Source organism: Natrix helvetica (genome assembly GCF_964273705.1).
Source record: "Natrix helvetica genome assembly, chromosome: 1".
Classification (NCBI taxonomy): domain Eukaryota; kingdom Metazoa; phylum Chordata; class Lepidosauria; order Squamata; family Natricidae; genus Natrix; species Natrix helvetica.
Genome location: NC_138548.1, coordinates 249,422,723 through 249,445,076, shown reverse-complemented (window position 1 = coordinate 249,445,076; position 22,354 = coordinate 249,422,723). Strand labels below are relative to the sequence as shown.

Below are 22,354 nucleotides of genomic sequence, written 5' to 3'. Positions count from 1 at the left end.
GATGTAATACCATTGTATGATGTAATGAAATGCCATAATATATAATTTACTTTAAATTTAGCATGTTTCACATAAAGAGGTAATAGTTATACTCACTGAATGTTTTATAATCATAATAATTGTATATCTATATATTTGATTGATGATATGAACAATGGAATGTGCTGAAATGAATAAGTTGACATGAAATTAGAGAAGATAAATAATTATATGGGATTTATCTTATCTGTGGTTAGATTAAAAAAACACATGGAATTGAACATTAGAGAATGTTACCAAAAATGAATCAGAATAGGGTATAAAAATATTTTATTATTGGATATATTGAAGATGTTGTAATGAACTACGACAATATAAATGAACCAATATTTAAGAGTATTTTGTTTAAAATGAGGAAATAATAGTGAGTCAAATAAATGAAGTACTATAATAACAATGTATATAAACATACTTGATTGACAATATGTGACTTTATATAAAGTTTAAGTGATGACTATGGAAAGGATGCACAAAAACCTTGTAACCAACCGACACAGTGTACGTAATGGAAGAAGTTTTTACGTTTTTTTGTCTGTTTGTTTAAAAATAAACAACTTTTTTACATGTAAAAAAATGCCATGGCATTTAAAATACCTACTGACCTAGTTATTTGCGGGATCGTATCCTGCCCCATACATCCCTGCAACCAATCCGCTCTCACAGAGAGGGACTCCTCCGGGTGCCGTCCACTAGGCAGTGCCAGAGGGCGGCGCCCAGGAGTAGGGCCTTCTCTGTGATGGGCCCAGCCCTCTGGAATGACCTCCCCCCAGATATTAGGACAACGACTGATCTCCGCTCCTTCCGCACGAAACTCAAGACCCACCTCTTCCAACTAGCCGGCCTGGCTTAATTAGAACTCTCTAACCTCCCTGGCAATTTTAAACTGTAAATTTAAATCTTTGGGGTATTTTAATTGTTTTAATTGTTGTAATTTTATTATTTATCTTAACTTTGTGGCTTTTATTTCTATTTGAATTGTTACATGTTGATGTATTTACCTCCTCCATGCCACATGCCTATATATTTGATTGTACGTCGCCCCGAGTCCCTTCGCGGAGAGGGCGCGACTGATAAATTGAATAAAATAAAATAAATAAATAAATACTGATAGCACAACAAAAGCAATTACGGTTTTTGCAAGGTATGTGCATCGAACATGAATTTGCTTACACAACATTTGCTTTGAAAACGTAGGCACATACAGTGGGGGGGGGGGAGTATTTGATCTGCTGCTGATTTTGTACGACAAAGAAATGATCAGTCTGTAATTTTAATGGTAGGTTTAACAGTAGAAACAGAATAACCAAAAAAAAAAAAAAAAAACAACCCAGAAAATTACACTTCAAAGAAGTTATAAATTGATTTGCATTTTAAGGAGTGAAATAAGTATTTCACCTCTTCGCAAAACATAACTTAGTACTTCGTGACAAAACCCTTGTTGGCAAATCAGAGGTGAGATGTTTTTTGTGGTTGGCCACATCTTAGGAGGGATTTTGTCCGACTCCTCTTTGCAGAATCTCTCCAAGTCATTAAGGTTTTGAGGCTGACAGTTGGAAACTCGAACCTTCAGCTCCCTCCAGATTTTAAATGCCATGGCATTTAAAACACCTACAGACAATGCAACAAAAGCAATTATGGAATTTCAAACATGCAATTTGCTTACACAATATTTACTGTGAAAATGTATACATTTAGGCACATATGTACGCAGGGAAGCAGGCTTCTACACACCCCACTCACCCGCTCCACTTTTTTTAACGTTCCATATGAAGCTTGAGGAAATGACTTTTTGATTTTTCAGGGTGGGGGTCGCCATGGCCTTATTTTCCTATCATTTTGGAAAGTAGGGAAGACATGGAACATTCTTAAAATATTCCTTTTAAAAACACAAGAGAATACTCTTCTCTCTAGAAAACCTTATGTAGTTAACTTCATTCCTTAGTTGTCTTATGTTTTCATTTTCTATTTTTCCTCTTTGGAAGGGTAGAAAAGAAAGCTATGGTGGCAAAAAGGTGTTCCACACCCTTTTCCCACTTATTCACCATGGGTGTAAAAGATCAGCTGGAAAAAAGACATCAACAAAAGAATCTGAATCACAAGGATTCAAACGTGTCTCGGTGTATATCGCACCTGGAGATAGCAAACACCATCCTTACAGTCTTGAACCCAGGAGTTCTGCTTTGGTTTTGACAAATCTACGCTCTCTGACCAGATCATTTAATTCTGACTGTTACGAGATGAGGCTCACCAGACATGCCCGGTTTAAAATCTGGATCATTATCACTGTCTGTGCCTGACTGGTGCATTGCAGCATCTTTGTCTGTTTCATCTAAGCTCCTTTTCTCTGGACTGGCAGATTGTCATCATGTTGCACTGGCCTCAGACTTGGGTAACTGTCTCCCTCTGAGCCAAATGGCTGTCTAAATGCTTCCTCTGGGTATGTATGTGTATTTCCCTTGTACTGCCACTATGCTTGCCTGTACACGTGCATGGGGAAGTACAAGGACTGGCAGCATGAATTTTAACCTTGATCATTTGACTGAGAGGGAGACATAAACTGGAGTGGCCAGTGGCATTCTGAGCTACTGCCCAACTCCCAACTGAAACACATTGAGAAAACTTGGTGTAGAAATGTTTTTCTTCACAGACCTAGCCCAGATCGACCATTGACTTACTGAACGGTCCTTCTATGTGCGCTGCAAGGGGAATCCAAGCATGGGTAAACTTTGTCCATTAGCCTAGAGACTGAGTTATGTAATTGTTGACCACGCCTCCTCTGACCGGGATAGTTCAGTTTTGTACGAAGAAGGCTCAGCCGATCCAAGAGAAGCAAATGAATCAGCATACAAGAAGGTAAGTAGGTAAGTAGACGTGTTGCGTGCGTGTGTGTGAAATCAATGTCAATGCCCAGACCAGCCGAAGCTGAGGGTGGGTTTGGATTTCCCTTGCAGTGCACATAGAAGGACCGTTTAGGTAAGTCAACGGTCATTCTCCTGTACGCTGCTTGGGGAATCCAAGCATGGGACATGCCAAAACAATGAGTTTCAAGGGTGGGACGTAGGCTGGTCAGGGGCCGTGGATGATGATACAACCCTCTGTAAGACACACCGCCCAAAGGAAGCCTCCGCCAAGGCATACATGTCCACTTTATAATGTCGGATGAAGGGCGACGGCGATGACCAGGTCGCCACCCTACATATGTCCTCCATCGAGGCCGGCGTTGCCCAGGCTGCCATGGTGGCCGCACTCCTGGCGGAATGGGGAGTGATGCGCCTGGGTACAGGTTGGGATTGGCAGTCGTATGCAAGGGCAATAGACGCTTTCAACCAGCGCCTCATGGTGTTGGAGGACACCTTCTGTCCCATGGATGCCGGCTGGAAAGACACGAAAAGCACCTCCAATCTCCTGAATGACGCCGTACGTTTCACATAGTGACGGAGTGCCAAAGCCGCTACAGGGGAATCCACAGTGGGGAACTGAAGGATCTCATCCAATTCAGGCATGGAAGCATAGAGCTTTGTCACCATAACTAGGTGGGGGGAACAGCAGTCGTTTGGGACCACTGTTTCTGAACAACATCCAGAAACAACTTCGGGAAGGGTATGACGTCTTGTTCCTGCACCTGTTCCGCGAAAAAACGGTCTGTGGAATCAAGGCCCACAGCAGTACTAGCTTGAGTGGTGGCGCCTCCCATTTTGGTAGTTGCCTTAGCTTTATATAAAACCGATTTAAATAAGGCAGGCCGGAACAGGCCAGTGTGTCTTGCACCAGACCGTCGTCATCAGACAACTTCAGGGCAGCAACATCCTCTTCCTCACCCAGAATAGAACCTTCACTATAAGCTGAGGGTGGTGGTGAGGAAGGATCAGCCTGGAAATAAGAGGTCTCTAGCAAGGCTGGCAGAGGCAGGGCGCTGGACCCTGCGCTGCAATTCTGCATCCACTCCCTGGGAAACAGCCACAGAAATCATGTTGTGAAGTTCTGGGGGCAAGTTAAAGTCGGGCCCATTCTCGGGCCTGAGGCCTGCAGTGGTGGGTGTGAAGGTGGCGGTGGGCTCTGAGCGTGGGGATGCCTGAATCGTGATCGGGCTGACCCCAGGAAGGTCTGGGGTAGATCGGGACCCTAAACCCCCTTTGTCTGCACTTATTCCTGGGGGGCGTGGGAAGATCGGGGGACCAGTCTTGGATCCCTGCTGGAGGAAGCGAGGGAGCAGGAGAATGGCATTCAGTCACCAAGGTAGGAGGGGACCTATTAGTGGGCCCAAGAACCTTGGCTGATGACTTGGCCTTATCTTTGCGCTTGGCAGCTCTATCTGGGGCTGCAGATGATAGTCACACGCCTTATGTCTAGAGACCCTAGTGGTGGACCTACCCACCCTGGTGATGGGCCCAGGGGCCTCAGAGTGCAGCGGGAAAGAGCTGGAAGTTCTATCGCTGCCTCCGGTAATAGAATGATCGGCCATAGCAAGGTATGAAAGGAAACGGGAGAGTTGAAAGGCTCAAGCTCACGTCTGAAAACAGGGCAAACCGCTGATCAAAGGGGCGAGCTGACTCCATTAGAGCGATGATGCAACACGGTGCTAAAGGAATGGCGGTGAACCGACCTCCGCAGCACAATGACTCTCCGAAACGATAGGAAACAGCCATCCGATGCCTGGTCAACCGCTCCTGCTGGAGACAATGGCGTGCTGCCTCTCTCCGTGGCAACCAAAAAGGACGGGAGGCGGTAACAAGCAGGTGGTTCACCCCCGTGCCAACTCGAGAGTGGCGAACCGACTCACCATGGCCACTGATCAGGAAAGAGAGTGGCAAACCGACTCTCTTCTGATTTAAACCTGTTCAAACGCCCGATAAGTAATCCTCCTGGCGACCATTCCTCTGGCCGCTAGAGCCGCAAGGAACCACAAATTATTTAAATTCAAGTGTGAACGAACTATGACAATCCACAATCAAAGTGTGTTCCACGATAAATTTGGTAGCATGAAGAATCAGAGTCCAATGAGATAATTTTGTCTATTATCCTAGAAGAAAATTTTTTGCATCTCTTTAAGGCTGGACTGAGCTATCCTGGTCAGAGGAGGCGTGGTCAACAATTACATAACTCAGTCTCTAGGCTAATGGACAAAGTTAACGCATGCTTGGATTCCCCAAGCAGCGCACAGAATTGGGCCATTCCCAGTTTTTTCTGATGCTAGCTGCGACTGTCACTCCTAAAGTGATCTGTCCTTTTTGGAATTATTCAGCTGACAGAGCGAACCTTGGAAGATCCTTTGCAACATTTTTTTCCTCTGTCCCATTGGGATGGAAAGAATTACAAGGTAGGAGAAAAGCACGGAGAGTTTCTGTGTAATCAAATAATGCCTTTGCGCAAACAGATGCTCTGGGAAATCTATGTTCCACTCTGGGTCACATGACCAAGATGGGAAGGGCTTAGAATCAAAGAGTTGACAACATTCCAAGCCACTGCTTCCAATGACATCTTGCGTCAGGATGCACTTGGTTTTCTCCACAGCCCCTAGCTAGATTGGATCTATTGTTAAATCCAATTTTTCTTTTGCCTGCCACTTCCAGACACCAAATTTGGCTTGGCTCTGGTTTTAGAGTGCAATCCTGCTGACACACAGATAATTGCAATCTTCCTTACCAAATTTAACTCCACATTTTCACTCAGTTAGGTAGAAGGACCCTAAGCATAAACATCTTCCTTTATTTCAAAGACTGGCAATGTACAATCATATGACATTGCCATATTCATGCTAACCCCCACAAACTGGATTGTTCAATTGTCTGAATTCACTGTGGTTGACTAGCTTGGTCCTCAAGCTAGTCAACCACAATTTAGTGTAATGAGTCTTTGAAACCCAGTCCATGTCAAAGTGCTACTCACATCCAGATGTAATCTTGTCAGATCCATTCCCAACAGGCTTACATGGAACTCTGCTTCCAGGAAAAGTTTCAGAGGTGGGTTGTGCTGCTTTTGTTACCAGCAAACGCTGAGATTGTTCTAAAGAAAAAAAATACAATTGCTGCGTTTAATTTTAACTACCTCAAGAAGTCAATGTAATCATTTGCAAAGCAATTGCTACAGAAGACCACTCCCTGGTGAATAGCCTCAGCTGATATTAATTTTCCCTCATGGCTGAATTTTCAGACAGGGATAACATCACATCACAGGCTTGAGTGAACAAATGCCAAAACAACTGAAAAGCAGTTCAAATTCAGCTGGAGAAATAACTCTTAAATTAACACTGACTGATCTTGAAAAATTAAGGCAGAGTGGACTTAGTACAAACAAATGAGAACACTTACCAACAGTCCCTGGGACCAGGAACTTCCCCGCTAAGCCGGATGGTCATAAAGCAGAGTGTCACATGACCACAGACTTATGATAACCATTCCAGCAGTCCAGTTGCTATTAGGTGAATTCCATTTAGTAACAATGTCTCCGAGTTACATGACTGCCATTTGTGAACTCCTTCCAGCTTACTCTTTTGACTTTGCTTGTTGGAAGCTGGAAGTGAAGGTTAAAAATGGTGATCACATGCCATTAATATCATTAATTGCAAAGCCAGTTGCCAAATGCCTGAATCACAATCACATGATGATGCTGACACTGGAACGGCTGCAACTATGGGTATGGGTTGTAAGTCCCACTCGTTCAGCACATCAGTAGTTTTGAACAAGTGGTTGTTAAATGAGGACTACCTGTATTTGCATGAGGGACCAGAACACCCCAAAGTTGTGCCTTGTTTTGTCTCAATGCAATGTTTAAACCCTACCACTTGATTTACGAATCATGATAAGGATTGTGTAAACCTACCACAATTCAATTTGATCAACTTGACTAAAATACATGGCCCTGAACAAGCTGCCAGCAAGTTACCAAAGTCACCCAAGATCATGCAAATGTAATTCAGGAGCAAATTAAAGAGTTCTTAATCCTCAAGCAGCACAGTAATATGTACACCTTGACTCTCCAAGCAAAAAGAATGCATCACATTGGATGTGTTTAAAGAGCATTCCAGCATGTTTGCTAACATGAAGCACTATTTCCTGATTAATACTTCAATATTTATTAACCTCAGAATGACTACAAATGGAAAAGTTACTGGGTAACTGACGAAGCAGAAAAGTTCAAGAGTTCTCTTGACCACGGTCAAGTCCAATGAGCTCAGACCAGACTTCTACATGTCAGCCTAAAATGAAAATCTCTTTGGAGCAGTTGGTCGTTTTGGGTTTTTTTCCCCAGAAGCAAGGAGCATCACTCGCATTTTCCAAATATCTGAAAATGGCAATTCTCTACTTTAACAGTGTCCAACTTCCATAACTGCAGCTCTCAAGAGCATCCAAGCAGTCACATACCTTGGAATGTAGATCTGAAGAGATGCATCTCTAACTCTCTTTTCTCCAAAAAGGGATTTTCTTGGGATTAGAGTTTACAGTGAAGATATGTGACCTCTGCATTCCTGCCTGAGTTGACTCCCATGGCAAATATATGCACCCTTGCAACCTGAGGATCAGTTAGACATATTATCAGATACAGCTTAATTTTTACATTTGCTTTTACGTTTTCCAGGACTGAGCTTCAGAATCCACAATTCCACAAAAAGAGTAACTTTCTCTTTTCAGACAGGGATAACTCTGTATCATCAGTAGCTCACTTCTTTTAAACTTTGATGAAAGTTACCAAACCAAACCAAACCTGTCTTTTGAGCAGCAAACAAATCCTAATACTGACCCCTAGTAAATTTTAAACATACCTTATGCATGCAAGCTGATGGAGAGTTATATCCCCCAATCCACAGAGACTTGAGATGTTTCCATGCTGTATGATATGCTATAATGTTAGGAAATAAATTATGTTATTATTCATACTGGGGAACAGACACCCAAGACATGCTGGGGAACACACCACCTCTTGACAAGAGTTTTCCAAATTAATTCCCTTCGGGTACATAAAAACTATGGAACCGCAGTCTTATCCCACAAGGGGGTGGGGACAGAGTTGAAATCCACATGAAGCCATGTGGACTCACATGAAGAATCTATGTACAAAAGTGTACAAATAATAAAACTATCCCTAAAATGAACAAAATACTAGTCGCCTATTGTTCTGTGTAATCCCCCACCCCGCTTTTTAATCCTACCATGTTCTTTAAACTTTGCCGAATGGTAGCTTCCCCAAAATATTGGTCTCAATTAAAGATTCATAGTTACAGAATAAAAACATAATCGGTGGATTCCCCCCCCCCCCAAGTTAAAGAAACAATGAAGTTTGTGCTTTACTAATACAGAGGTCTGCTCTCCATTTCGCTTTTGGAGACCAAGAGGGCTATTATAGATCGGCCCAGCACGAACCAGGGCGACCACGAAACAAGCAGCAGCAAAGACCATTCTGACTGCTGCCGTCTAATGATCGTCGGGATCTTTGCAATCTACGTCTGTGACCCTGACCGCATCACATGCACCACCAGAAAACACCCGCCTGCACGAGTTTTCCAGCTCCTAGAAGCGAAATAACCTTAAAAATAACAAAGCGGCAGCCGGAGCCAGTCAACCGATTCATCTTTTCTCTCGCTTCCCTCCCCACCCCCCGTCCTTACTTCGGCCCCGCGTCCTCTTAGAAACAAACCCCGCGAAGGATTGCACTGGATCCCGCCAAGAGTCAAAGCCTTACCCGCCATGGAACCGCGACGATCGAGCGGTGGAAATGAACTCGCGCCTGCGCAAAATGGATCTTTACTTCCTCCGCGCGGGATGGAAGTCTCGTTGTCTCTCGCGCGACTCCAAACACTCCCGGCGAGCGCGTGGCTCCTTCAGTCACTGGGAGGGGTATTTCGATAAGAGGCCAAAGGCTGTCCTTTCTAATGTAGGAGCTTGCTGCAGGTGTTCCTCTTTTTAGAGTAGCGCATGTTCTTTACCATTTCTCACAGTGGGCTGGGAGAACAGCTCTGTTAACACGTTGCAAAATAATAATAATAATTTAAAAAACCCACAAAGAATCTGGAAATAACCATAAAAGTTTGCTTATTTATTGTGGCATCAAAGGTTTTTCCCCCCGGATCGCGGTTTATTTAATCCTGAAAGGCACTCTGCATTAAAAAGAAGATCCAACCCTATTTTAAAATAAATGTTAATTTGTTACGTTTTATATCCAGCATGTTCTTGGGGATCTCAAACCAGATTACTAACACTTCCACCTCCCATCCCCCCCCCCCCCTTGATCTAAGTATGAATGAACATGTCATGAATTCGCATCTGAATCTGGGGAAGAGTTTTGATCCCATTTTTAATGATCCCTACTGAGGAATTTTTTTTTTCATGGTTGAGATGGACTGGTTTGACATTTTCAGAAGAATCCAAGTGTTTGAGGCCAGGCAGGATGATATCTTCTACTACGCATACTGTATAGTTACTTTTTGGGCACCACTGTGGAGGGTGTATATGTTTTTAATCTTACAAACTACCCAGTCATTCCATCACAAATGAAAATTATTTGCCTGCTTATGTTGAAAAATAATACAATAAAATCCTATCAAGCAATTGTGAGAAATGCTAGGAGCACTGAGTGTGTCAATTTTTAATATAGTAAATATTGATACATATAACTCATAAAAACCTTTTTTTGGGGGGGGTTGTCCATAGTTTATAAATGTGGGAAGAGTCGTAGGGGAAAAACGTTTAATAAACATGGCCCTGGATTATTATTATTATAAGAACACTCACATTTTGCTATTTTCATTTTGGATACATTTTACCACTAGGGGGCACTGCTGCTACACCCAGATTTCTAACTTTTCATTTTACTGTTTCTGATGGCTTTTGCATTATATCATAGAAATTAGCAGGTTTGTCCTGCTATAACATAACCCACCCCCCCACCCCCAATCAGTTATATATTTGTTTTTAAGTAAAAACTGCAGGCAGGATTACTTATCGGCTCATTAGTACTTGCCAAATAGGAAAAAGCTAACACACGTTGCATGTTGTATAATATACTGACATGGATTTAGCATAATTATCTTCAAAAGGATATGCATAAAATTGAAGAATAAGCTGTTTCACTTTTATCTGACACTTATCTGACAATTCTTTTGTGAATGACAAAAGAGAAAATTCTCTACAAATTAGGACATGTACGAAGTAATAACAGCATGAAGTATTTATCCCAAGATTTGGATGGAAATGTGATAAACAAGGGTAATTAAAGAATTTGTAAACAAAAAATCCAGTGATTTGATTTGCAGTATCAGAAGAACAGAAAGAAAGAGCTCATTTGTGAAAAATACGATGCACTGCAAAAAATTATAATGCCATGAGTAAAGTTGTTGTTCGAAATCACAAACAGGAGAGAAAAATCCAAATAAAATTCTATAATGTTCACTCATTATTGAAAATAACAGGATAAATATTGGCTATTCGTTTCACCCCATCTGTTTTGAAGATTTGGACATCTCATTAGTATATAGAGAAGTTCTGCGTATTCTATAAACATGTATGTGTGTTTATATGTGTGTATGTGTGACTTCCATGAATTTGGAAGAGGAAATGAACTTCACAAAAAAAATCATAGTGCCACACTGTGCTTAGGAGAGCTCATACAAATACATCTCCCCTTAGGGTTAGGCGTCTAATGAATTCAGAGAGGAAAACAAATATCACCAATGCGTTTGGAGAGGCTTGCCATGGTTAAGAGGCTCTTAACATTTCCAGCCCTCTTTATTTTCATTTCTTGGATAAATAAATGAGAAAATCCTATTGGGATGAAAACCCACCTAGGGTTAGGGCTACGCTTCCATGAATTTGGAGTGGAAAACTAATATCAATAATAGATTCAGAGAAACTCAGTATGCTTAGGTTATGTGTTTCTGTCTCTCTGTGTTGGCACACACACATACGATAGATAGATAGATAGATAGATAGATAGATAGATAGATAGATGATAGATAGATAGATAGATAGATAGATAGATAGATAGATAGATGATAGATAGATGATAGATGATAGATAGATGATAGATAGATAGATAGATAGATAGATGATAGATAGATAGATAGATAGATAGATAGATGATAGATAGAGAGAGAGAGAGAGAGAGAGAGAGAGAGAGAGAGAGAGAGATAATCTCAGAAATGAAAATATAGCTGGCATTTTCTAATTGGCAGAAGATATGCTATATTATTTTGTGTTTATACACAGAAAGACAAAGATAAGAAAAACATAGAAAATAGTATGGCATTTATACATTCTGCAAATACCCTTCACATTTTCTCCTCCTGATAGCTAGTCTGAATTCTTTGCACAGTGGCTCTCTGATACAGCTGCTGCTCCCTGAGGCCTGGATTTTCAATCAGAAGTGCTGCTCTGAATGCCGTTGGCATCTCACTGTCCTGATTTGCACTGTTTTTGTCCCTCCCTTTTGTTCCCTATGGGCTCCCGTAGCTTAAGCAATGAAAATATTGCAGGAGCCAAAAAAACTCCAGAAGCTCACATTCATTGGAGCGTGTGGCTTTCTTCAGACGTTAAATCTTCCTTATGTCCATGAATCTCCCATCTGAATTGGTGCTTTGGTCACCTTTATCCGAATGCAAAACCTGTTCCCTTTCTTGCTTTTGGGCAATGCAAAGCTGGGAAAGGCGCTGCACTTTGAACTGTTGGAAGCTGCTTTTTGAAGCGCGATAGTCCTGACTTTTAAATGCAAAGGAGTTGCATTGCTTTGTATGGCTTCCTCTTGCTTCTGAGGCCCCCAGCAGAGACTCCTGTGCTTGTACTGCACGTGGGCAGGAACCTAATGGTTATAATTGGTTGATGAATGTGAAGAAGCTCTGAATGGCAGAAGTCATACATGTCATATTGCCTCTATTTCTCAGGGAAGAGCAGTGTCATCATGACATCAATTGCCTCTAACTTTCCCCCCACTCTGTGGAACATCATTCCCCAGAGGTGAGGCTGGCCCCAAGCCTATTCACCTTGAAGGCCTTCAAAACAGGTTTTCCAACTGTTGGAAGAAGTGTCCTTCTGGGGTCAGTTCCAAGTGGGGAAAAAGACACTGGAAACATGGAGGCTGCTTGGGAAGATGGTTTAATGGTGGACAGGATCATATGGCTTGAGTTCCTGAACAGAAAATGGGGATCACATGCTTCAAGATGTTGGGTGAAGAAGAAAGGAGAGAAAGGAGGCTTGCTGAGAGTTCCTGAGTTTTATGCCCTCTCTGGCCTTTGATCTTGATCTTGTATTCTTTAGGCTGTGTTTTGAGTCCACGTTGGGTTGAGCAGTTCTTCTTCTCAGGTGCCCTGTTGTGAGATGGGTAAAGGGCTAATACTATCATGCCTTAATCCCATCAACCTGGAGCTGAAGGGGGAAGATCTTTGTTATGTAGAATAGACCGGCTCAGGTCTTTTAATGGCCCACTGAAAAAGGTGGGGGCTATTAAGAGTGAGTCCATTTCCTGCCTAAAAACATGTTTCTCCATTTCTTATCCAGGGAAATATAATATTCTGCGTTTTCAATATTTCCCAGGGTATTTCATTTTTCTAGGAGAGAGCTGGGTTTTTACTTCCTACAGATGTATTATATGCATTTCAGTTGTTTCCAACTGTACTTAGTGAGCTGTACAACATGTGTTTTCATCAGTCTTTCCAACTCCACATATACCCAATTTTGTTCCATGGAATACACCCCAATTCAGCTTTATTAAGTCCCCCATTCCTCCAAATTTGGAAGGTGAGGTAGGGAATCACATACCTGTTTAATTGAATGAACAGCATCCCTGGATATCACCTTGTTTTATTATGTCTTAAACTTGTATTGCACACGCTTTGGTGAACAGTTACTAAAAAAGTAATGTACAAATATGATATCTAAGACAAAAGAAGTGTTTTGTGTGTAGATGCAACAAAATATCTATTTGGGTGGGAAAGCAGTTATTTAACATTATTTAAATCTGGGTGTGTTTTTAACATTGATAATCTAACTGAGGGATTAACATACAGAAATACCTTCTTGTTGTTAAATTCAAGATTTTTGTAAGTTTCTTCAGCAACCCTACTGAAGTGTTGCATTTTCAAGAATTTTGTTTAAAGCAAAGACAGGGAAGGAAGATAACTAAGTTTAGAAACACAAATATTTACTGCTTGTATCATAATTTGTCTGCAGCTCTTACTTTTACTGAGAAAAACACCCACATATCAGTCTTATAGTGTTACAGTATCATGAAGACTGAAAATAGCTTCACAGTTGGGGGTTAATCCAACTTTTTCCCCTCAAACTGATCAGTAATAGAAATAGGTCTACAAATGCTTCCACATAAGGATTCTGTCTCAGTTTGGAACAGATCAATACACAGATATTTCAATACACGGATGAGCAATGCACAGGCACCTAAGCATTGATAAGTTGAACTCATTTGTTTCAGGTATAGTTGAAACAGTAGCAAAACTGACTTGGTTCATTTGTTCATTTCCTTCTAGCATTGCTTTTCTCTTCATGAGGAAATCTTCCTTTGGTCCTCCTGGCTCCTGAGCTGCAGGCCTGTTAAAAGGAAAGACAGTTGGATAGTTTTGCAGCTCCCTTCTGAAATCCAGACTGGAATAGAGGAATAATTAATATGTTTGGATGAGCTTCCTCCTTCTCTTCAATAGAGATAAGTTAGCAGCAGGGGTGGCCCTCAACATTTATAGCAAGGGGTTCTCTGCCTGGTTGCTGGGTGGGCGTTGCCATGGTAGGCATGGCCTAGTCGGCCTCCTGCACCAGCGGGGGGGAGGGCGTTTTCACCCTCCCTAGGCTCCACTCTCTGGAGACCAGAAACGGGCCGTTTTCGCCCTCCCCGAGCTCCAGAGGCTTTTGTTGAGCCTCCGGGAGGGTGAAAACGGCCTCGCCTGGGCTCCGGAGGCTCCCTGGAGGTTGAAAACGGGGCCATTTCCAGCCTTCCAGAGCCTCCAGGAGGCGCATTTTTCACCCTCTCCGAGCCTCCACGCGAACCCTGCACTTACCTGGCATCCAAAATGGGTCACGTGGAGACTCCTGGTAGGGGAGGGCTGGGGTGGGCAGGGCCACCCAGGTGTGGGATTTTGGGGTTTGCTGAACTGTGCAGAATCTTGGCTAGAGGATCGAATGAATTTGGGTGAACCCAGAGCAGCCCAGCCCTGGTTAGTAGGCAAAGCACCATGCCACTGGTCTTCTCACATTACATCTGATCTGTTTAAACTGAAGATGTCAGAGACCGAATCTGGGACCTTACTGTAGGCAAAAAACATCCATGGCTTCCCCAGAAGAATCTGCCTGCTTAGTGTCAGACTGATGCTTTCCAAGGAAGCCATCAAGTCTTACACAGCTTCCATGTAAACATGACTTTTGTGCTCTTTTGAAAGAGCTGCATGGGAAATTGAATTAAACAGCAACTTTGGGCCTGCCAACTCTGTGTGACTTGTTCTTTTTATTACAGTTTTCTATTTTGCTTACAAGGAGTTTTCTGTGACTGGTTTTTTTTTTACTGTTTTTATTATGGGAGGTGGAAACACTGTTTGTGTACTTGATTTCAGTTACATGGCCATCCATAGGCTACTTCTGGGTGTGGCCAGCTACAAAGTTAGCATTAAATTCACAGTGTTGTCATTCTTTTATAGTTTTGTCATGGGCAGAGCCCATCAGCTGCTCCCTCCACCCTGTGCCCCTCGTCTGCTCTTGTCACCTCTCAGCCAGGCTATTTCTAGACAAGGGATTAGCACTCTTTGATAACAATGTTGGATTCATGCTCAGAAATTGCTTGGTTTGGAGTGCCTCCATGCATATACTCTGTTAGTGGGGCAAACCTCTCCAATGGAGTGACAAGTTGATAGTAGTTTTGCCCCTGCCAAAATAGGAAGTGAAATCAGGCAAAACAACTTTAACTTCCCCTATCCAATGGTAGCTTGGTACTCAATTGCTTTGAAACTCATTGAATTTGATACTCAATGCATTTTGACACACAAATTTTATCCCTGTACTCATAGTTTGTTTGGTACTTGATGCATAAGTTAGAACTTATTGCAGTTCACTGCCTTGTAACTCACAATATTATTAGTTATGGGAAAAATTAGTTTGGTACTCATCATTTTTGATACTCATCATGGAATCAATTAATGATGAGTACCAAGGTACTGCTCTACTTAAATTGCTGCCCAGCACCAGTCACTGATCTTGTAAATGTGACAGAAAACGGGAGTAAATTATCTATCATCTATCTATCTATCTATCTATCTATCTATCTATCTATCTATCTATCTATCTATCTATCTATCTCTCTATCTCTCTATCTCTCTATCTCTCTATCTCTCTATCTCTCTATCTCTCTATCTCTCTATCTCTCTATCTCTCTATCTCTCTATCTCTCTATCTCTCTATCTCTCTATCTCTATATCTATATCTATATCTATATCTATATCTATATTTTGTTGGCTCAAGGATATGTTTAAAGGCGTCTGACTATGCCTTGAGATATATTGCCAATGGAAATATACAGTATACATCTTCTGTTTCTTTTCAGGAACATTCACTGTTACACCAAACTGAGTCAGTGGGTCAATATGGGACCTGGAAATTGCAGAGCAACATTTCAGAACAGTTCTCCTGCCGTGACAGTCATCTCCTGAAACACAAGACACAAGGGATAAGTGACATGAGATGAATTCAGTGGCCTCGTGGCAATAGCACCTTCAGACATCAGTGCACACAGGCGAGAACAGACTGAAGGGTCAGGGGAAACAGACGCACTGGAGCATCGCACTTACATAGCCTACAGCTGAGGTGAACAGCTCGATGTTCAGCTGGAGCTCAGTGGTTCAGGCTCTTAGGGAAGAGGGGGAAGAGAAAAAAGCAAGATAATTCAGTGCTTCGTTCACCCTCTTAAATTGTTTTTCCAGCAAAGCAACAACAAAATCTTGACATGTATTTTTTTTTTGTTGCCACCTTTTCTGCTAGTTTTTAAAAATGTGATGGCTCTGGAACTGTGGACCCTGATGAGAAAGCCAAGGACTAGAAATGTGAATCGGTCTGCCACAGCTTTGATCCTAAACAATTACTATAACTCTATTGGGCAATTGTGCAAATGCTACAGATTTTGGAGCTTTCTCATTCATACACAGCCCCCAATTTTCCTCTCTGATGGTTTTGACAAGTAAACCAGTTTTGAAGGGGATAGTCTACATGAGACTTCCCCACTCTGGATTGAACAGCTCCCATCAGATGGGGACAGGGCTGTCACAGCCCTCCCTCCCGTTAAACTTCTAACACATTGGTACAGAAGTACTGTATTCTTTACTATGTCATACTTTTCATTGCCTGGCTGAAAAGAATGGGTTGCTCAATTACAACTGGCGAGAGGCTCCAGCATTTCAAACAATATGTGACAGGGACAGCAGCAATGTAGCCAAGATGGGGCCATTTTGGTTTGCCAGCTGGACTGTTTCTAGTTGAATTCAACTAGTTTAGCATTCCAAGTTCTTTTTATCTCAGTAGTGCACAAATCATCTTTGTGTCCAAGATTAGGAAAGACAAAAGAAAGCAAACAAACCAATAGGATTCAGAAGGCAGCCAATTAAAGAATTTGTTTAACTTCTGGGAACAGTATGAAGCTATAGGATTCTGTCCAGATGCAATCTAAAATGAACCATTTATGTGAAGGCAGCAATCAAGGCATTTTATACGCCACCATTACCACAGACCACAAGAGGTCCCAAGGTGTGCATTTCATTATGTAGTACAGTTGTTTCGTTTGCAGAAAATTCTGGAATCTTTGTAATATTCTCTTTTGATGTGGTCTGAAGCCTAATTGTAATTTCCCAAATAAGGCTCCCAGGATTGATTGGGACTTGCAAGCGATGTGGATGAGTCTCAGTACGTATTTGCCAGAGATCCTGCTGTATCCATAAATAAATGAATGAATGAGTGAATGAATTAATATGCCATAATGTCACTGAAGGTTCAGCTTCATGAAAATAATTATTTGGAATGAATGCCTCTCTTACCATCCAAGGTTCTGTCTGTCGTTGACGAAACATCTGTACAAAATACGAAGTGGATCCTTCGGGGTCACTGTTTAACTTTGTTTTCTAAGATTCTGTCTGCTTTGCCTGGACATTACTTTGTAAAGACAGAAGAAAACATTTTAATATAGTAAGGCAAAACAATTTTTGCCGTAGTATATTAACAAAGAGCAACAAAGATGATTAGGGGACTGGAGGCTAAAACATATGAAGAACGGTTGCAGGAACTGGGTATGTCTAGTTTAATGAAAAGAAGGACTAGGGGAGACATGATAGCAGTGTTCCAGTTTCTCAGGGATTGCTACAAAGAAGAGAGAGTCAAACTATTCTCCTAGGCACCTGAGGGTAGAACAAGAAGCAATGGGTGGAAACTAATCAAGGAGAGGAGCAACTTAGAATTGAGGAGAAATTTCCCGACAGTTAGAACAATTAACCAGTGGAACAACTTGCCTCCAGAAGCTATGAATGCTCCAATACTGGACGTTTTTAAGAAGATGTTGGATAACCATTTGTCTGAAATGTTATAGGGTTTCCTGTCTAGGCAGGGGGTTGGACTAGAAGACCTCCAAGGTCCCTTCCAACTGTTATTCTATTCTATTCTATTCTATTCTATTCTATTCTATTCTATTCTTTTATGTGTTTGGGGATAGAAAGGGATTAAATCCAGTCCATCCAATTGTGGTTTATACTGATTAAATATCCAGGGCATCTGAGGTATCCCCAAGAAGTGGGATACAAGAGGCAAAGAATTCTCCATTTAAAAGTTCCTGGAGTCCAGTAGGAAAGAAGACTAAGTAGCTCAATATCTATCCAGTAGGTGTTTACAGGTGGCCCACAACTTACATCCACAGTTGAGCCCAGAATTTATGTTGCTAGGTGAGAAATTTGTTAAATGTGTTTTGTCCCATTTTACGACTTTTCTTGACTTTGCTTGTCAGAAGGTTGCAAAAGATGGCCACTGCAACCGTTATAAATATAAACCAGTTGTCAAGCCTCTAAATGTAAATCACATGGCCATGGGATGCTGCAATGGTCACAAGTGTGAAAAATGGTCCTAAGTCACATTTTACAGTGCTATTGTAATTTCAAATGGCTACTAAACAAACTGTTGTAAGTCAAGGACTACCTATATAGATTAATTATGTTAGAGGACTGGTCCACATGAGCAGGTTGCTCCAGAGAAAGTGGGGACCATTTTTCAATTATAGAAACAATTATAGAAACACCCTATGTACCTTTAAGCCACAAAGAAAGCGGTATCCACCCATACTTTTCTGCCACATAATGCTTTTTGACATCCAATTCAGGAGCATTATTTAGTTCATCTATTGTGTTTCACATATGTTGTGTGTAAGCATATCACTCCACTCTAATTGGCTATTGGGCACTGTGGCAGGAATGCCTCCCCCCCATCACTGACAGCTGTTCTGTGTTGTAATTTCCTCCAGGGCTACTCTGTGCATGAAATAAGGAAGGGGGGGGGGGGAAGAAACAGTTTACTGATTAAAAAAGAAAGATTGGGCAGGTTCGGTGAAGGAAGAATAAATCCAGTGGATCATTTTTTATTTGCCAGATGAAATCGACAAGAATACCAACGTTTTCCCCTAAAGTGCAAGGGAGAGAAATAAATAAAGGTACAATTGTGTTTTAGAAAGAATCACTCTTCCTTCCTTCCTTGTTCACATTCACCAAGGGAACAATAAAATGGGGGGGGGGGGGGCTGTGCCTCTACCTCAGAAATATGGGGTGGAGGGTGAGAATAGTGAGAATATAAAAGTGGGAATTGGCAAAGTCTTTTTTTACAATTTTGTCATCTTACATTTAACAGAAGAAAATTGATCCACTGATTGTATTTTACGAGGGCATTGATTAAAGGGGTAGCAACAGGCAAGCCGTGGTTGGGCAAGGTTTGTTATGAAAAAGTGATACGAACCCTTATTCTTATTGGGCATGTTGAACTGGAGGAGGACCTTTCCAAATCAATTAAACATTTGCTTCCATAATTCCCTGTCAGCATGGCCATTTCTGAAAATCCCCAGAGTTGACGCAATGCGTTGGGAAAGCGACACACTGGGAGAAATGGCTGTGTTCTCTGCATCACTAAAAAAGGAAAGTTTACACCAGGGATTCTCAAATATTGTCAATTCCCCCAGACCCAATAACGTTTGTGGTCTCCATGAATAAAATAAATATTTTCACTGAGTTAGGTTTGGGCAAGTAATAAATATACTACTTTTATTAAATATATTTTGGAAAAAATTATAGATTAAAAATGAACTTAAATCTATACATCAAATAAGATAATGCTAGTGCAGCAACTGTTTAGCAACTGTCCTTCCCTAACATTTCTACAGATATTCCAAAGATTGTTGGGTAGATTGCTATATGTCACAGGGATTGAAATTGTTTAAAAGAAACAGACCTCATAAAAGAGGAGGTGGAGTTGCGCTATATATAAGAAATAATTGCATCTGTTCAATAAATAACAGCAGAACAATGATAGCAATAGCACTTAGACTTATATACTGCTTCATGGTGCTTTACAGCCCTCTCTAAGCGATTTACAGAGTCAGCCTATTGCCCCCAACAATCTGGGTCCTCATTTTACTGATGCTGGAAGGATGGAAGGCTGAGTCAACCTTGAGCCTGGTGGGATTTGACCTGCTAACCTGCAGGTAGCAGTCAGCTGAAGTAGCCTGCAGTACTGCACTCTAACCACTGTCCCACCCCGTCACCCTGTACTATATTAAAAATATAGTACAATCCTCCTGAATGCTGCTCATGAATCCTCACCCTCTGGGCTCACAAGTGAAAGGCCCCAACAAGGTGGTTCAGGAGCACTCATAGAAGCCACTGACTAAGGAAAGACATCTAGTTTGCTTTGCTTTTATGGCAGTCAGTCATATAATTTCAAGCATTCCTGCCAACAGATGTCTATCATCCTCTTGTTTTTTACCGCGAAATCAGACCCAGCCACATAAAGTACGCTGCAGCTTAACAATCTGTGGTGCTTTCAGCTGCTTCTGCCCTTCCACATTTGAAAGCATTTTCCTTTTCCCCTACAGCTGTCATCTGAAAGAGACTCCCTGCCAAAGACAGAGTGGGAGGGAGGGGAAGGCATGCTTCATGAAAGATGGCTGATCTTTTCTGGCATATGGGTTTGTGTAGGAGAGAGAGAGAGAGAGGAATAACTCTCCTCTTCCCTCCCCACTCTCCAATACTTATCCAGGAGATAATGCCCTGAAATCATCATGCAGCATAGCCATTTGGGGATAACAGCTCTGCTCATCTGTGCTGTTTGTGTCAAGGAACATTCTGGAGGGTTTTGAATGAGACTTCTGCTTTTGACTGGGTGCTTTAGTTTGGAAAGCCCACTGTTTCCTCCCCTGTTGTCTGTCATCTTCTGATTCCTGTCATTAAACTTCTTCATAAACAGTGACCTTTGAGCCATGCAGATGTTTGCAAATAGAGAAATGTTCTTCCCAAAATGGAGATTGGGACCATTTGCAGCAATAGGAGGTAGGGAAGCACTGTTAATGATTTGAACAGGTGGTATGAGCCAGGGCTGAAATGCTACCGGTTTGGACCGGTTCGCCCAAACCAGTAGTAACAAAAATGCTACCGGTTCTGGCGAACAGGTTTTTCCTACGATCAGCTGTGACGCACCATTTATATTAGTTAGAAAGCAGGATTTCACGCTCACATTGCTGCTGAACCAAAGGTAAGTGGATTTCACCCTTGGTATGAATAAAGACATACATGTTTTTATTTTCACACTTGTTACAGAACCATCTAATAATGCATGATTTTCAGACAGAGCCATAATACTGTAACCAAGTGACAGATGGTTGCAAACTACCTTCTTTAAAAGGTGGATCACAGCATCATCAAAATCATCCCAGAATAACAGGAGTTGGAAGGGACCTTGGAGGTCTTTTGACCAACCCACTGCTTGAGCAGGAAGCCCTATAACATTTCAGACAAATGATTATCCAGTCGTTTCTTAAAAACCTCCAGTGTTAGAGCACCTACGACTTCTGGAAGCAAATTGTTCCACTGATTAATCGTTCTAACTATCAGGAAATTTCCCCTCAGTTCCAGGTTGGTTCTTTCCTTTATTAGTTTCCGGTCATTACTTTTGTCCTGCCTTCAGAAGCTTTGGAGAATAGGTTGACCCCGTCTTCTTTGTGTCCGCCCCTTAGCTATGCTATGATGTCACCCCTGGTCCTTTTTTTCACTAATCTAGGCATATCCAACTCCTGCAACCATTCCTCATAAGCTTTAGCTTCCAGTCCCCTAATCATCTATGTTCTCAGGAATATTTCTAGAAATCTTTTTTATCTTCTGCCAACCAAAACTGGATGCAATATTCCAAGTGTGATCTTATCAGGACATTTTAAAGTCGTACTAGCACTTTATGTGATTTGTCAATGCTGCCTAGGATCCCATTTGGCTTTTTGGCAGCTGCAGTACACTGCTAGCTCACCTTTAAGTGACTGTCCACTAGGACTCAAAGATCCTTCTCACACTTACTGATATTGTGTTCATTTGGTTTTTACTGCCTAAATGTAGAACCTTACATTTCTCACCAATGAATTCCATTTCATTAGATAGGACCCAGTGTTCAATTCTGTTGAAATCCTTCTGTATCTTGAGTTTATCTTCTGGGGTGTTGGCTATTCCTGCCAGCTTAGCGTTACCTGAAAATTTGATGAGTTTCCCTTCTATCCCCTCGTCTAAATCATTGATGAAGATATTGAAGAGTACTGGGCCTAAGACAGAGCTTTGGTGTACCTGACTGCATATTTCCCTCCATGTAAATGCAGTTCATTAAGGACTAAATGTTGAATGCAGTTGGTCAGCCAGCTATAAATCCATCTGGGGGTGGTGCTGTCTATCCCACAGACAGCACTGTGTGTCAGGGTTCCAAATAGTATCCAAATGTAAGTCAGAATCCAAGGCAAAGTATTGCTCAAAGTTCCAATTTATTAAGAGAGCCATGTTGGCACATCTGGGAAAACCCGAATCTGAAAGCTTCCAGGTTTTCCCCACCTAGTTGAAAGTTCAGGATCTTGCCCCACATCCAAAATTCCATCACATGGTCCAATTTCCCACCGCCATGCTGGCAGTTCCACCCATCCAGTTCCAGTCAGGTGCAGAGGTGCAGAGGCAAAGGATGACCTAGGCTTTCTAGAAAGAATTTTGTTATGGCTACACAGTAGGAAATTCCCTACAACCCCCCCCCCCTCCCATTTTCCCACAATAGAAAAAGGCATAGCATGCCAAAGATCCAAA

At 41.9% G+C, this 22,354-nt stretch overlaps 1 long non-coding RNA gene across 2 annotated transcripts in view; it reads right to left on the bottom strand.

The window, feature by feature from the left end:
- Nucleotides 1–292: 292 nt before the first annotated feature.
- The window catches only part of LOC309382890, a 26,986-nt gene continuing 4,924 nt past the window's right edge, over nucleotides 293–22,354 (bottom strand). The window contains exons 1-6 of one of the 2 annotated variants that reach the window (XR_014173725.1): nucleotides 8,716–8,776; nucleotides 7,799–7,875; nucleotides 7,401–7,548; nucleotides 6,348–6,549; nucleotides 5,926–6,042; nucleotides 293–1,647 (exon numbers count right to left, since the gene is read on the bottom strand). This is a non-coding gene — a long non-coding RNA (uncharacterized lncRNA). Of the gene's footprint in view, nucleotides 1,648–5,925; nucleotides 6,043–6,347; nucleotides 6,550–7,400; nucleotides 7,549–7,798; nucleotides 7,876–8,715; nucleotides 8,777–22,354 lie in introns of those variants that run through there. The other variant, XR_014173724.1, reaches the window with a different exon arrangement.